The sequence below is a fragment of the Nipponia nippon genome, unplaced genomic scaffold (assembly GCF_047370975.1).
Source record: "Nipponia nippon isolate SJK-2023a ecotype South Korea unplaced genomic scaffold, ASM4737097v1 scaffold_5, whole genome shotgun sequence".
Taxonomy (NCBI): Eukaryota; Metazoa; Chordata; class Aves; order Pelecaniformes; family Threskiornithidae; genus Nipponia; species Nipponia nippon.
The window spans coordinates 56,277,486-56,292,792 of NW_028262369.1; positions in this window are offsets into that span (position 1 = coordinate 56,277,486).

The window sequence follows — 15,307 nt, forward strand, 5'->3', positions numbered from 1 at the left end:
AAAGGAGCATGCATGTTAATTTACATAACAAGCGAGGCTAATTTAAATACAGTAAACCAATAGTGTATGAAATGTTAATCACTAACCAATAACTGTAAATTTAGGCGGGTTTATACTAATCATGTAGTCTGATAAATGTGCTGTAGTTTGTAGTTTGTAGTGTGCGTGTGTGTACTCGTGTGTGTGCCGGTACTCGTGTTTATGTTCATGCTCATGTTCGTGTGTGCATGATTTATGGAATTATTATCACTGAGCATCCTGCGCAGAACCAACATCTCTATAAGAACCTTCACTTCTCCTCACTCTTCTTCTTTCCTCACCAAATACCCTTGTTGGCAGGACCAATGCTGTATCCAGGACTTGTGATTCTCTTTTTCTTCTCTCTCTCTTGCTTTCAGTTTTCCTAAGGTGATTAAGTTGTTAAAGTTGTTAAATTGAAGTAAAGTACTGCATGGCCTACCTTGACTTTCCATAAAACCGCATAGCTGGGGTGAATATAACCATGAGAGGGTTGGTGGGTATCGAATATTTGTACTCAATATTTGTCTCTATAGAAACTTTCCAATAAAGCTGGTATTTGTGTACGGACCTTGAGCGTTGGCCCACCTTAATCCACACTGAGAGGATTTGCGAATCTTTGTCACTCCTCCCCCCTCCTCCCCTGGTGGGACGTGACAGGTTGTTGTGACCCAAGTGCAGGATGCTGCACTGAGCCTTGTTGAACTTCATATGATTGTCCTTAGCTCATCGACCCAGCCTGTCCAGATCCCTCTGTAGAGCCTTCCTACCCTCCAGCAGATCAACACTCCCACCCAACTTGGTGCTGTCTTACCCTTACTGAGGGTGCACTCAATCCTCTCATCCAGATCATTGATGAAGATATTAAACAGAACAGGCCCCAATACCGAGCCCTGGGGAACACCACTTGTGACCAGCTGCCAACTGGATTTAACTCCATTTACCACCACAGTTCCCTGGGCCCGGCCATCCAGCCAGTTTATTACCCAGCAAAGAGTACACCCATCCAAGCCATGAGCAGCCAATTTCTCCAGGAGAATGCTGTGGGAAATGGAGTCAAGGCTTTGCTAAAGTCCAGGTAACAACATCCAATCACAAAATAGTTGAGGTTGGAAAGGACCTTAAGAAGTCATTTGTTCCAATCCTCCTGCTCAAGCAGTGCCACCTAGATCACTTGACCAGGACCACATCCAGATGGCTTTTGAATATCTCCAAGGATGGAGACTCCACAACCTCCCTGGGCAACCTGTGCCAGTCCTTTGTCACCTCACAGTAAAAAAGTGTTTCCTGATATTCAGATGGAGCCTCCTGTGTTTCACTTTGGTCTATTGCCTCTGGTCCTGTCACTGGGCACCGCTGAAAAGAGCCTGGCTGTGTTCTCTTTGCACCCTTCCTTCAGGAGTTTGTCTCCATTAATAATATAACCCCCAAGCCTCCTCTTTTCCAGGCTAAACAGTCCCAGCTCTCTCAGCCTTTCATCATAGGAGACATGCTCCAGTCCCTTTGTCATGTTTGTGGCCATTGGTTGAACTCTCCCCAGTATGTCCATGTCTCTCTTGTACTGGGGAGCCCTGAACTGGACACAGCTCTCCAGGTGTGACCTTACCAGTGCTGAGTAGAGCAGAAGGGTTCCCTCCCTCAGCCTTCTGGCAACACTCCTGCTAATGCAGCCCAGAATGCCACCAGCCGCCTTTGCTGCAAGGGCACATTGCTGGGTCATGGTCAAACTGTTGTCCACCAGAACTGCCCAGGTCCTTTTCTGCCAAGGTGCTTTCCAGCTAGCAATGACCCCCAGTATGTCCTGGTGCCTGGGGTTGTTCCTCCCCAGGTGCAGGGCTTTGGGCTTCCCCTTGTTGAAATTCATGAGATTCCTGTCACCCCATTTCTCCAGCCTGCCAAGGTCCCTCTGGATGGCAGCATGTCTCTCTCTGGGATATCAGCCACTCCTCCCAGTTTTCTGTTATCAAAATTTAAGTTTTTCTTCTATGGCAGTTCCTTCATGCTGCTGAAGGATTTTGTACTCTGTACAAAGCTGGAGATGTATTACTGAGCACAGTGGATATAAGGTTGTCAAAATCTATTTTAAATAGTATTCTGTACTTTATAAAAGATAACCACTTGTATGTTTCTCATGTTAGTTTGTACTCAGAATCCTTTACTTGTGGTTTTTTTTTTTTTTTTGGCAGTCATATACAACACTGCAGGTCTGTAAAAACCAGACATAGCCTTGATATATATTTCATTGCTCTCCCAATTTAGTAAGAACTTGAATGTACTGGAAACACTGAATCTTCTTTTTTGTTAGTGTTTGGGTTTAGCAATTAATTTCTTTTTTCAGACTTATAAAGTATAGTGCCTCACAGAAATAAATAAATGTCATTTATTTTTTATTTAAAAGCTAAAAAGGAAGGAGTAATTTCCTTAATGAAAATGCTTATTTTGTTTTCATCTTGATTCTATATCATTCTGCTTCATGAGATAACAGTGCTAATGTTTAAAAAACAGTCTACTTACCTGGATACAGCTAAGTGATTAGAAATTTGGTAATAATTTTCTCCAAATGTTACCTATCTGTCTCTTTAAATAAAAGCAAGTTATTTGCAGTCAGTTATGAATTATGATATCACCTGGATGCTTTTATAATATTTCACATATACAGCAGATAGTCACATATACAGCAGAAGGTTTTCTATCCTTGTAGAAAGTTTCAGATGAGCTTGAGGCAAGTCTTCCACAAGGGGGCCCAATATTTCAAACTCAGCCTTGTCAATTATCATTTGACAAACTGCCCAGCAGAGACTAATGCCACAGAATTAGCAGGAATTTAGCTTTCTCTTAGGAAAATTATTTTTATTAACATTGTGAGTCTTCCACCATATTGCTTAGATATGTCCATATAGCTTTTCTGACTCTATGTTTATTTACTGGAAATAGTTCCAGAGTATGTGTTAAACTAATATTGTTTCTAATTTGTATGTTTACATCACAATCAAAAAAAAATAAGGACACTTTTAATTAGATCTCAGAAACATCTGTAGTTGCCATTCTCAGATATAATACAAATATGTTCCATCACCTCTGTAGATAAAACCTTTATATAGCTGAAAGAATGTTATGGTATTGCAGAATCTAATGTCCAAAAAATGCTAGAAGCAGACCTTTCCATTTTGTTCATTGATTTAATATTGTTATGCTTCTAAAACCACTTTAAGACAAATTTGAAAGCAAATACCTTGCTCCCTCATCATGTAAGCATTGAAGAAGATATTTTAAAAGACTCTTTCTGAATTGACTGCTTCATTCTCAAATTCATTGTCATTATCTTCAAAATGCTAAATTCCTTGAACTGCTGTTGGAAATAAAATGTCAACTAAAGCAGTCCTATGTCTCCAGTTTGAATTTTTTTACTGAGAGATAAAACACAAATGACAGTGTAATAATTTCAGTTTGTTTTGCTATGATTAATGAAAGGGTGTAAGTCATGTGGGTGGCTTCTTAAACCCACTTGATGCAGCGTATTACTATTAATCCAACAGAGCTGCTCCCCATTTTCTGTAATGCAATGGGAGGTAAAATCATACCTCTAACATACTCTGGCTGTACAGAAGTGAATGTAAGTAATATTTTTTCAGCTTCCTATGGTTTAGAATATTATCCTTCAACCCTTAGATGGTCTTGCTGGAAGTTAGAAGTGCAGAAACATCTGAAAATGAAAAATTATGGAATGGAAGAGTAAGCTAAATTGTTTTGAAGACTAAAAAGTAATGATTAAAAAGAAAGTCCTAAAACTCTGCTTCACTTTTGTAAAAAAACTGATGTTACTTTTATTTTATTTATTGTCTTCTTCCTTATAAAGTTATTTGAAAAATTAAAATATGTAGAAAAAGTTCCTTGTTTCTGGTCAAAGCAGGGAATCATGGTCTCTGCACTAGAAAAATTCATACATGGGCTTAATTTAAACATAACTTCAAAATGCCGTTTATAATTTTTGAGACTCTGTGTGCATTTTGTTAGAAATACAAATATTTTGTGCATTTTCTGTATACCTTGAAGTAATTTTTACAAAACAGCCTGTCTTAATAAGAGTTTATTTTTAAAAAAATATGCCTCACAGCATATTTACTTCCCATGTATAACAACCATCTCTAAAATGCTTACAGCTGAGGTTTTGTAACAGCAAATGGATTTGTAACAGCAAAAGCAAACAATGAATTTGATATGATATTAAAATGTCTGTTTGAAGAAATATGGTTCCTGAAAATACCTGCTTGTTTCAGCTGTAAGTAGATGCTGAAACCACCATCACTGTCAGAAGCACTGGGACACAGGATCATGCATTTTATTGTTTCTTGGTAACAGAACCTGTGCTAGCCTTTCAACAACTACAATTTTGTCTAGCACTTGTGATGGACTACCTGCATATGGGCATGTAAGTTACTCGGTCTCCTTCACACAGTGATACATGTCTTCCTTAATGGCTAGAATATTTTTTGGCAGTGTAAGTGATTTACAAAGGCTTTTTCAGATCTATTAAGAGAGATTACTGTAGACTGAAAAATGTGTACCACAGTAACAGTCTTGGACGTGGTGGTAACATGGTACAGAGAAGTTTCCTCAGCAGGTGCTGGAGCAGCTCTCCTTGCCAGGGTAGAGGCTTTGACACAGATGGAGATTCAGGTGGTGGATGCAGGCCTCCAAGTCCCAGTCTGCAGGGAGTGCCTGCATCCTGTCTCTGACAGAGATGTCCCTCTGCCCTGCAGAAGCTGTGCCACTAAGTGGAGGAGTCACAGGAACTGCGAGCAGGCTGCACAGCATCAGAGAAGATGAAAGGGAGACAGACAGAATCTTCTCTGAGACTCAATAACTTGAAGCTTGGGTCCTGATGAGATGCATCCCAGAGTCCTGACGGAATTGGCTGATGTAGTTGCCAAGCCACTCTCCGTGATAGTTGAAAAGTCATGGCAGTCAGGTGAAGTCCCTGGGGACTGGAAAAAGGGAAATATTGCAGCCATTTTTAAAAAGGGTAAAAAGGAGGACCCTGGGAACTACCAACCTGTCAGCCTCACCTCTCTGCCTGGGGAGATCATGGAACAGATCCTCCTAGAAGCTCTGCTAAGGCACACGGAGGACAGGGAGGTGATTCGAGGCAGCCAGCATGGCTTCACGCAGGGCAAGTCCTGCCTGACCACCCTAGTGGCCTTCTGTGATGGAGTGACTGCATCAGTGAACGAGGGAAGAGCTATGGATGTCATCTATCTGGACTTCTGTAAGGCCTTTGACACAGTCTCCCACATATCTTCCTCTCTAAATTGGCAGGGTATGGATTTGATGGGCGGACTGTTTGGTGGATAAGGAATTGGCTGGATGGTCGCATCCAGAGGGTAGTGGTCAATGGCTCGATGTCCAGATGGAGACGAGTGAGAAGTGGTGTCCCTCAGGAGTCCGTACTGGGGCCAGTGCTGTTCAATATCTTCGTCAATGACATAGAGAGCGGGATCAAGTGCACCCTCAGCAAGTCTGCAGATGACACCAGGCTGAGTGGTGCAGCTGACACACCTGAGGGATGGGATGCCATCCAGAGGGACTGGACAAGCTTGAGAAGTGGGCCTGTGTGAACCTTATGAGGTTCAACAAGGCCAAGTGCAAGGTCCTGCACCCAGGTCGGGGCAACCTCTGGTATCAATACAGGCTGGGGGATGAAGGGACTGAGAGCAGCCCTGCAGAGGAGGACTTGGGGGTATTGATAGACAAAAAGCTGGACGTGAGCCCACAATGTGCTCTTGCAGCCCAGAAAGCTAACCGTATCCTGAGCCGCGTCAAAAGAAGTGTGGCCAGCAGGTCGAGGGAGGTGATTCTGCCCCTCTACTCTGCTCTGGTGAGACCCCAGCTGGAGTACGGCATCCAGCTCTGGGGTCCTCAGCACAGAAAGGACATGGACCTGTTGGAGCGGGTCCAGAGGAGGGCCACAAAAATGATCAGAGGAAAAAAAAATGATCAGATCCTCTGCTATGAGGAAAGGCTGAAAGAGCTGGGGTTGTTCAGCCTGGAGAAAAGAAGGCTTCAGGGACACCTTATTGCATTCTTTCAGTACTTAAAGGGGGCCTACAGGAAAGATGAGGATAGTCTTTTTAGCAAGATCTGTTGTGACAGGACAAGGCGTAATGGTTTTAAACTAAAGGAGGGTAGATTCAGACTAGATATAAGGAAGAAATTTATTACGATGAGGGTAGTGAAACACTGGAACGGGTTGCCCAGAGAGGTGGCAGACGTCCCATCCTTGGAAACATTCAAGGACAGGCTGGGTGGGGCTCTGAGCAACCTGATCTAGTTGTAGATGTCCCTGCCAATGGCAGGTGTGTTGGACTAGATGACCTTTAAAGGTCCCTTCCATCCCAAAGCGTTCTAGGATTCCAGGATTCTAGGATTCCAGGATTCTATGAAGATCCCTGGACCCCATCTGCACTAGAGAAGCAGGCAGTGTCCACCTCTGGCATCTGAATTTTATCTCTTTGTGTGGGAAACCCATCCAAATGAGTCAATGGGAAAGGCTCTCCAGAGCACTTTAAAAGCAGTGGAAGGTTACTGCATAAGGCATGTGGGACACACTATGAAATGCAGGTAAAGAATATTTTGGGAAGACTTCCTATAGGATGTTTAGAAGAGGAACAAAAGGTTATGAAAGGGAGGAATCATATCAAGTAGTCTGGGGAGGAAAAAGGGGATAAAAAGTCTGGTCGCATATAAACAATTTGCAGTTCAGTATGCTTGCCTGGCCATGCCCTGTGCCTGTTCACTACAGGCTCTCCTGCCTTGTCATTAAATCCTGTTTCTAACTATTTTCCTGTGTATGGAGAGCTACATGCCAGCAAGCAGGGGAGGAGCCAAGGGTCATAGAAGCCCATATGTCTGTGATGCCAGCACCCAGAAAGACCAGACTATGTTAAAATTTATGTGCCAGCAACTAAAGTGAGGACCACATGCCATATGACCTACCTGTCTGTGGTGCCAGCAATGGTAATGAGCGTGGGTCTGTATGTCAACATGTGATTATGGTCAGACTTGCTGTTGAGCAGAGTAGGTGGTTTGGGAAGACATATCACTGGAGGTGTTTGTTACCAGAGGAATCAGGTAGGCCAACTGCAAGAGAGACTGTGGGGTCAGGGGATCAAGTGAGAGACCCTCTTATATGTGTCTGTGGAGGACGGTGATGTGTGTGTCCATGAGTAAAGGGGTCTGTACCAGCAGATGGACTGGGACTGTGGGCTGCTGCAGCTCACGTGCCCAGGTGCCAGCAGCTGGGGAAACTGAGTATCCAGGGCCCATTACTGGATGGACTGTGTGTCTAAGCCCAGTTACTAGAGGGATGTGAATTGCATATATGTGTACGCTTCCCACTGATAGACCTTTATCCTGATCAGTTAGAGAGGGGAACAAGATGAGGGCATTGGTGTTGCTTGTCTTTGTATGAGTGTTTAGTCTTTCTATCTATGTTGGTCTGTGTGGCTGTGTGTACACATGTATTTTTTTTCAGCAACTGAAGAGTTTCTCAGAGAGAGAGGCTCCCTTTTAGATAAAAATTAAGTCTTTTTATATCATAGAGATATAAGAGAGCATAGGAAACCACCACTTCCAGCAGCCAATAGGTGTTGTTAATTTCTATTTTCCACCTGTAATAGCTAATAGATGATAATATTTTCTGTTCTTTCAGACCAGTTTTTTTTTCCCAGACTGTTTCCACTCTTTCAGACAATAAGTTGCTGTTACAGTTTCTTGGTTTTGCACTTAATTGATGTATCTTGGGATGTCTCCAGTTTCCAGGTACACCAGCTGTACCTCAAAGAGGCCAGCTGTACTTTTCAAGGGTGTTTCTGGTTCCTAAGCCTAATTCCCAGACTGACAGGCATTTTCTTTTGTTCAGCGATTTCCCCCTTCTGACCAGACCACCTTTCTGGCTGCTGCTATCAATTGCATAAATGTGTTTTTGTGTGCCTATTTTGGAATTCATGTTCAACCTCGCTATTGGTTTCATCTTAGGGGTAAGGGGTTCTGGCAGCCATACTTCTACCAGGCAATCAGATGCAGCAACTGCTTAAAAGTCTATCGTCCTGGAGCTGGTTGACAGCAAAGTTGAACAACATAAAATGTGTACCTAAAGCTGTGAACCTCTTTAAAAGAGTTGTATACCTGGTTGCATTTCCAACAACAAAAGGTCAGATACATTTCACAACTTGTAGTGAAGGAGAACTTAGAGATAGTTTGCCGAATAATTCAGCAGGGTGCTGTACATCTTTTTGTTCACTCATAATGAAAGAAGAGATGATTGTATGCTATTCATAGAAAGTAAGACATGTACAGTTCGCTTAATGAGTTGTGCTCTGTAGGGTCATAAACAATTTATGTTCATTGCAACCATAGGAAAGAAAATTCAGTGCAATCATCTTGGTCTCTTTGTAGTGGCTCCCTTCACACTGATGTATAATAAAATAATTCTGAAATCCTTAAATTAATATCACTCCATTCATTGGATTCATTGTTCTAGCAGTAGTCTGGAGAGCTGGGGAGAATGACTCCAATAGCAGTTTTTGTAAAGTGTGTTGTGGGGTAGCTGCTTGAAGGTGGGAATAAGAACAACCTCATCATCTGCAGATGAGTTTGATGAGAGCAAAGTTTTACTTTCCGCTGAGGAAGAGGAGAGAGGTGACCATATGGGTCAGCTGCTGCAGCTGCAATGACTGCTGTCAGGATAGAGGACTGGTGCAGCTGACTTTAGAAGCATGAGTTGGCTGCAAGGAGTCAGGGCAAGAAGGGAATGATGGTAGCAGGTGCATGAGGACCCCAAACCTTCGTTTTCTTGTTGTTTAGTTGCATACAACCCTGTAGCCTGAAGACTGAAACTGTTAATCTCTTTACATCCAGCAGTCTTCCTTCATGTTCTTGGCACGTTCCATCTTTTCAATCTGTTTCGCAATTATTCCTATATGATGATGGTATATTATCTCCAAGAAAAATGTATTCTGATGAATAAAGAAATGAAAGTGTGAATGCTTAGTAAGAGACTACATTTTAGGTCTTATTTTAGTAGCATCATTCGTGACTGTTCACTGTTTATTAGCACTGCATAAAAGTCCATCACAACACCTTCTTTTTAAATAGAGTTATGCTGTTTTGGCAGGGCTGCTATGTGACTATTTCCTATGTAGTTTAAGGCATAAAATGTGTAGAAAAGCTTTATTCCTGTTGTGGTTTAACTCCAGTCAGCAACTAAGCACCACAGAGCCACTCGCTCAGCCTTCCCCCACCCTCATGGGATGGGGGAGAGAATCAGGAAAAAAAAGTGGAACCCGTGGGTTGAGATAAATGCAGTTTAATAGGACAACAGAGGAAGAAATAAATAATGATAATGACAAAAGAATATACAAAACAAGTGATGCACAATGCAATTGCTCACCACCCACTGGCTGATGCCCAGCCCGTCCCCGAGCAGTGATCACTGCCCCCCAGCCAAGTCCCCCCAGCTCTATATACTGAGCATGACATCATATGGTATGGAATAGCCCTTTGACCAGTCTGGGTCAGCAGTCCTGGCTATGATCCCTCCCAGCTTCTTGTGCACCTCCCAGAGCATGGGAAGCTGAGAAGTCCTTAACTAGTATAAACACTATTTAGTAACAACTAAAACATCAGTGTGTTATCAACATTATTGTCATACTAAATCCAAAACACAGCAATATACCAGCTACTAGGAAGAAAATTAACTCTATCCCAGCCAAAATCAGGTCAATTCCATGTAATGAAAGTCTGATTCTTTTAAATGAGAGAGATTTTAGGGGATAGATTAGTAATCTGACCACAATAGCTATTTGTAATTCTGCTGTATTATCACTAGTGCACAGGTGAGTGTACTGAGGTCACTTTTAGTACTGTCTTTGTCTGATGAAGCACTTCAAATTCCAGTTAGTGAGACCTTGTTCAAACAATATGTAGCGCTGAGGTAACACATCCAGTGTCAAGTTGTTCAGGGTATTTTTTTGAAAACAAGTATTCTGCTATAGTGTCCAATGTCAGAGCACAAAAATCATGTATCAAATTTTCAAATCCCTTACTAGCTCTTAATGCAATAAATTTACCTTTTGTGGAGCAATAATTACGAGTTAGAGTTACAGAAGTTTGCTAAAGTCTTACTCTCTTCTTCCAGGAAAATTAAGTGAGTGGATCTCTCTTTAATAGATCATTTTGCTATCTGTCTGACTTCTCACAGAAAGTCAGCAGCAAGTGTCCAACAGGTCAGTTCTATCAATGTGAGTAAGCTGCTATGTGCCTAAATTTAAGAAATATCCACTTTTCCTAAATGAAGATGAAACAGACTATCTCCTTGATTTGGCCTCATAATTTCATACATTTTTTAAAATAAGTGTAAAATAAAAAAACCTACATCCCTTGAATTACAGGATTTCTACTTCCTAACTATCAGAAAATAAATTGTCAGGTAAGTAAAAACAGATCCAGAGGGAAGATATAATTCCTACCTATGTAAGCAAGTGTCGCTTGGCTTCCTGACTTCCCAGCTAGTGCTTTCCTTTCCCAATATGACTGTTATCGAAATCGGGAATAAACCTCTTAACACCAATGTAGCATTAAGAAGCAGGCATTCTCTTTATTGCAGCGCTGGATGCACAGGGGGGATAGTTCCACCTAACATGCATGCTGTATGTTACATCAGTCAAAGCTTATATCCCTGTTACATACATATGCATTGGATTTCCCAGAATTGCTACACATATTCGTTCTATTTCCTGGAACTAATTATCATATTTGCATAGTCTTTACACATACGGCCTGAGTCTCCGAGGGCTTCCACAGCAGGCAGCAGGGAGGGGGGGGTGGGGGGAGGGCGAGGGAGGGAGGGGTCTTCGATGGTCCCTGGTGGTTGTTGCAATGGGTTTATCTGCATTCCCCCAGCACATGCCAGTCACAGTTGGAAAGTCACATTCTCGGGTGTGTTCTTGTCTGAAGCTCCTGATAACATTACGAAAACCAAGGGTACTGAAAAATAAACTATTCTCTATTATTTGAAATTCTGTTGATGTCATTTTTGGAAAACTAACTTCACCAGGCTTCGGAGCACATGGTTAAAATTTTATGGTGGAGTAGCACCTGTGATGCCTCTGTGCCTCTTATCATCTGTATAAACCCCACCCAAATCTGACATGTTTAATCCTTAAAAAAACTATGATTTCCATACCATCACAAAAAACTTTTAGATTTTAAGAAATGAGTGCTCACTACACAGATATATATTTCAGTCAAGGACTGAAAAGGCTGCACCCAGCAACTGCATCTCAAATGCTATGAGCATGGTAGCGAAGACAAAAACAGAAAGATTACCTCTTTTGCCATGTACCTTACTTCGTTTTTAACATGGAAAATATGATTTTAAAAGTTACCTAATGTGAATGCAAAGGTGATAATAACTGGGGAAGGAAGAGGAAAGGAGACAAGCAAAGGAAAGTGCAGAAATGGAAAGATGAGGTTATGTCAAGAAATCTAACAGGAGGGAGAAGCTGGTCCAGTAGCTGGTTGGCTGGGGACAAGAAAAAAATGTTTTAAGATGAAGATGCAAAAGGAAAAGGTAGCTAGTACTTGGGATTCTGGCATGTAGAGTATAAAGGGCAGAAATGTTTTAATTTTGGAGTGTAACTTTTGACTTTGCAACATTGGTAGTACATATGTAACTTAGGATTTACTTGTGTGTTCAGAATCTCTTTCGTGATGCAAGAAAATCTGCTCTTTCTTTTCATTTGTTCAGTACTAAGGAGAAAAAGCAAGAATCCAGAGGGAAAAGTATGGATATAATAATGGTAAAATTATCAGACTATTAAAATTAATGGCAACTTTCCTAGAAAAAGTATTTAATTCTCTTCCCAGCAATAAATTACTGCAAACTCTCCAATTTTCAAACAACCCTCTCAGTAAAGTATTTGTAAAGAATTACTTTAATTAATTTTTATTACATCCCCTTAGGTTTAGTTTTTACTGAGTTATTAGAGAAAATGTTAAAGTTTACATTCATGTAGGTTTATTTGCTATTGAATATGTTTAATTAAGTTTGAAAAATGACAGATTTTTCAATTCCTTGTGGATAAATATTGAGATACATAGAATGTATATCAGTAAGACCAGTTATAGTCTGTAGTGTATTTTTCATACTGGAAATGTATGCTAAATCTTTTCTTTTCACTCTATAAAGAGCCTCATTCTTTTTTTTTTTAGCAATTATACTTGCTTTGGCTGTTCAGCAGACAGTATGCATAGATCATGAAAACACTGAATGTGGGCAAATAAGTTCAGCTTGTTTGAAACAAATTTTTCTGTTTGCATCATGAACCTGAACTCACTTTAGAGTTCTGGTAGTTCTTAGAAGTAAATTATTATACACAATCACGTGTTCCTGCACTAAAATTTAAAGCCTTGAAAAAATAAGACAGTGAAAGAAAAGCCAGGGTCAATGTGAGGGAGCTTTTGTTAGATTATACAGAAATGATTAAAAAGTACTTAATTTCAGAACTTCCCAACAAGAACACTCGGAGGATTTCCACTTTTGCCTGCATGGTACATAGAAACAGGGAGGAAACTGACCAGTTCTGTATATCGTTGTCCTCTTTCACTATCACTCTTTAGATAATATTTCTTCTGACTTCCTCACAATGCTCTTTTACGCTAAAATGTAAATTTTAACTAAACTTCCAGATGTTACAACGACTAGTTGCTGTAAAAGGTGAGGTAATTCTTTGGTGATAGGTCAGGAACAGATGCAGCTCTGAGATCTTACTGGGGAGAGTTTTATTTGCTAGTAGGAGAAACTCTTCCAGGAACAGAAGAGTCTCCCTTTGACTCTAAGACTCTGCCTCAAGAGAACAAGTGTATTGGGCTGAATGTGTTAGTGACAGAAGATTAGTTTTCAAGCTTTAGTACATCGCTATTAACCTAAATGTTCCTGTCTGTCTTCCAATTTATAAAATTTTTGAGTAGTACAATTTGCAATCACTGTTTTTGGCACTAAACTTTAGCAAGACAAGGTTTATTTACTAAGAATTAAGTCTTCATTTAAAGGAGAGCAGCAGAAGTTGGATTCAGCAAGGGATCCAGGCCGAGGCACAGTGTGAATTGGTTAGAATTTTTCCAAACATATGAGATTTTGTCCCTCATAATTTCTGCAGTTTGGAGTTCAAACTGTAAATATTAGTACTGGAAATATTAATTTTTGTCAAATATTGTAACCTTTTCCCACCCAGGAAGGAACAACCATGGTAAAGAAAATGACAATTTGCCTGAAGTTTCCTTTTCAAGCTACTTTGTTTCTTCAAACATCAAGTTCTCCTTTGGACAATCCACTAGTCGAAGATCACTGGAAAAGTTGGCTTAAGATTTTTGCACAAGTTCATTAACTTAATAAGCCTTATTTCTATGTATATAAAGTAGAAAAACAACATTAAAGACTCAGTCTAATATTTATCATATATTTGTTATCTTAATAGTAAGATGTCTGACACAAGTGTATTATCAGTTACATGTTTTGACTCGGCTCAGGCCTTTGTGAGACAGGAAACCAGCGCTGCTAAGTATTATCAAACAGATTGTACAAACACCACAGGACCATATGAAAACATTGTACAGGGCCTTCCACATGCATTTGAAATGAAGTTGTCTTGTATGCAATTGTTCTGATGTAGAAACAGAAATATTATTGACTCCAGCATCTGCATTTGTGCTCAATTGAGTAAACAGCAAAATAGCTTTGGTCACCTCAGAATAGAGCTCAAGTTGTGAAAGTAATCACTCATCACAAAAATCAACCATTTTAAACAAATGTAGCCTTCTTGTAGTGCTCCAGCAGCACATTTTCGCAGTTTGCATTGAACTTGATATGAATGTAAGGTCACAGTATATTCTTGAGGGTTCAAGAGACCAGCATTTTATCCATCTTGGCCAATTTTTCAACAACATGGTCAACAAAGGAAGTCCAGAATGCCTTTCCATTTTTCTCTTGTACATTGGTTTGCCCTAGTTCACAGAGAATTTTACAGCAAGAATGTAATCAGTGAAGTCTTCTGCTCATTAGTGCTATGTCTCGCATGGACCTACAGTGCACTGTTTCCTTTTTTCTGTTCCTCTAAAGCCCCTGCAGCGTTAGAAGCTGGTGTTCATTGAATTGCTGCAGAGGCATCAGACAGGAGCCTCACTGGGGGAGTGAATAGTCTCTTGGTTATTCCTTCTCAGCAATGGTAGAGAGGAACACAGGCCTTTTTCTTAAAGCAGAGACCTGGGGTGAGAAGGAAACCAGGTTCATCAAAATAGAGAAAAAGTTTCATCCCTGCATGAAAAACTGGGGATAAACTAAGGAACGTTCCATCACACAAATCAGATTACCTTGTAGCTATTTCCTAACTCACTATTTTTTATTTTGATATGAAACTCAACAATGACTTGGAATCCTGTTGCAGTGTGTACATATTTAAGAGTCCTTGTTGATAACGTCCATGGCTCAAAACTTTTTCATCCAGAAGTTTGGGGGGGCTTTCTTCTATGTGTGTGCTGTGAGGATGTTGGGAAAGTTGTGTGTTACTTTGTTACACCAAGCATCCACTTTCTAAATTTGTTTTGCAGATAAATAAAGAATGGAATTTGTTATATGGAAAATACAATAGATTTTTATCACCAATGCTTCATAAACAGCTAATTGGGGATAATTTTTTCTAGTATATTAATTAACAATGAAAATGAAGACATTTACCAAGCTAGAAAGTAGATGACTGAACTTGATGCAAGACCCTATGCATCAACAGAGTTTTCTTTCTGTGCTGAGTGGAGTTCAACCCATATAGAGAGCTGATACAAAATCAGTGCACGACTTACTTTCTGAAAATAAGACTTAAATGTGTAGACAAGCCTGTGTGGGTATTTTGCTATGACATTTTAGTCACCTCATACAATACTGTGCAATGTCTGGTTATTTGTAGGATATGTACTTATTGTTAAAAAAAAAAAAACAGACAAAAAACCCAAAAGAAAACAAACAAAAAAAAGATAACCCTAAGGATAATCTAACTTTCTAAAGTACAGGCAAGCAAACTAAAAAACTGAATTCCATAATAATGCTATTAACAAAATAAAATTCTGTTGCTGAGAAAGTTAAAAATCTATGAGGGTACAACCCCCATTAATTCAGTTTGAAAATACATGTAACATGTTTAGCAGCTCAAACTACCAAAATTTAGAAACTGTGAAACTC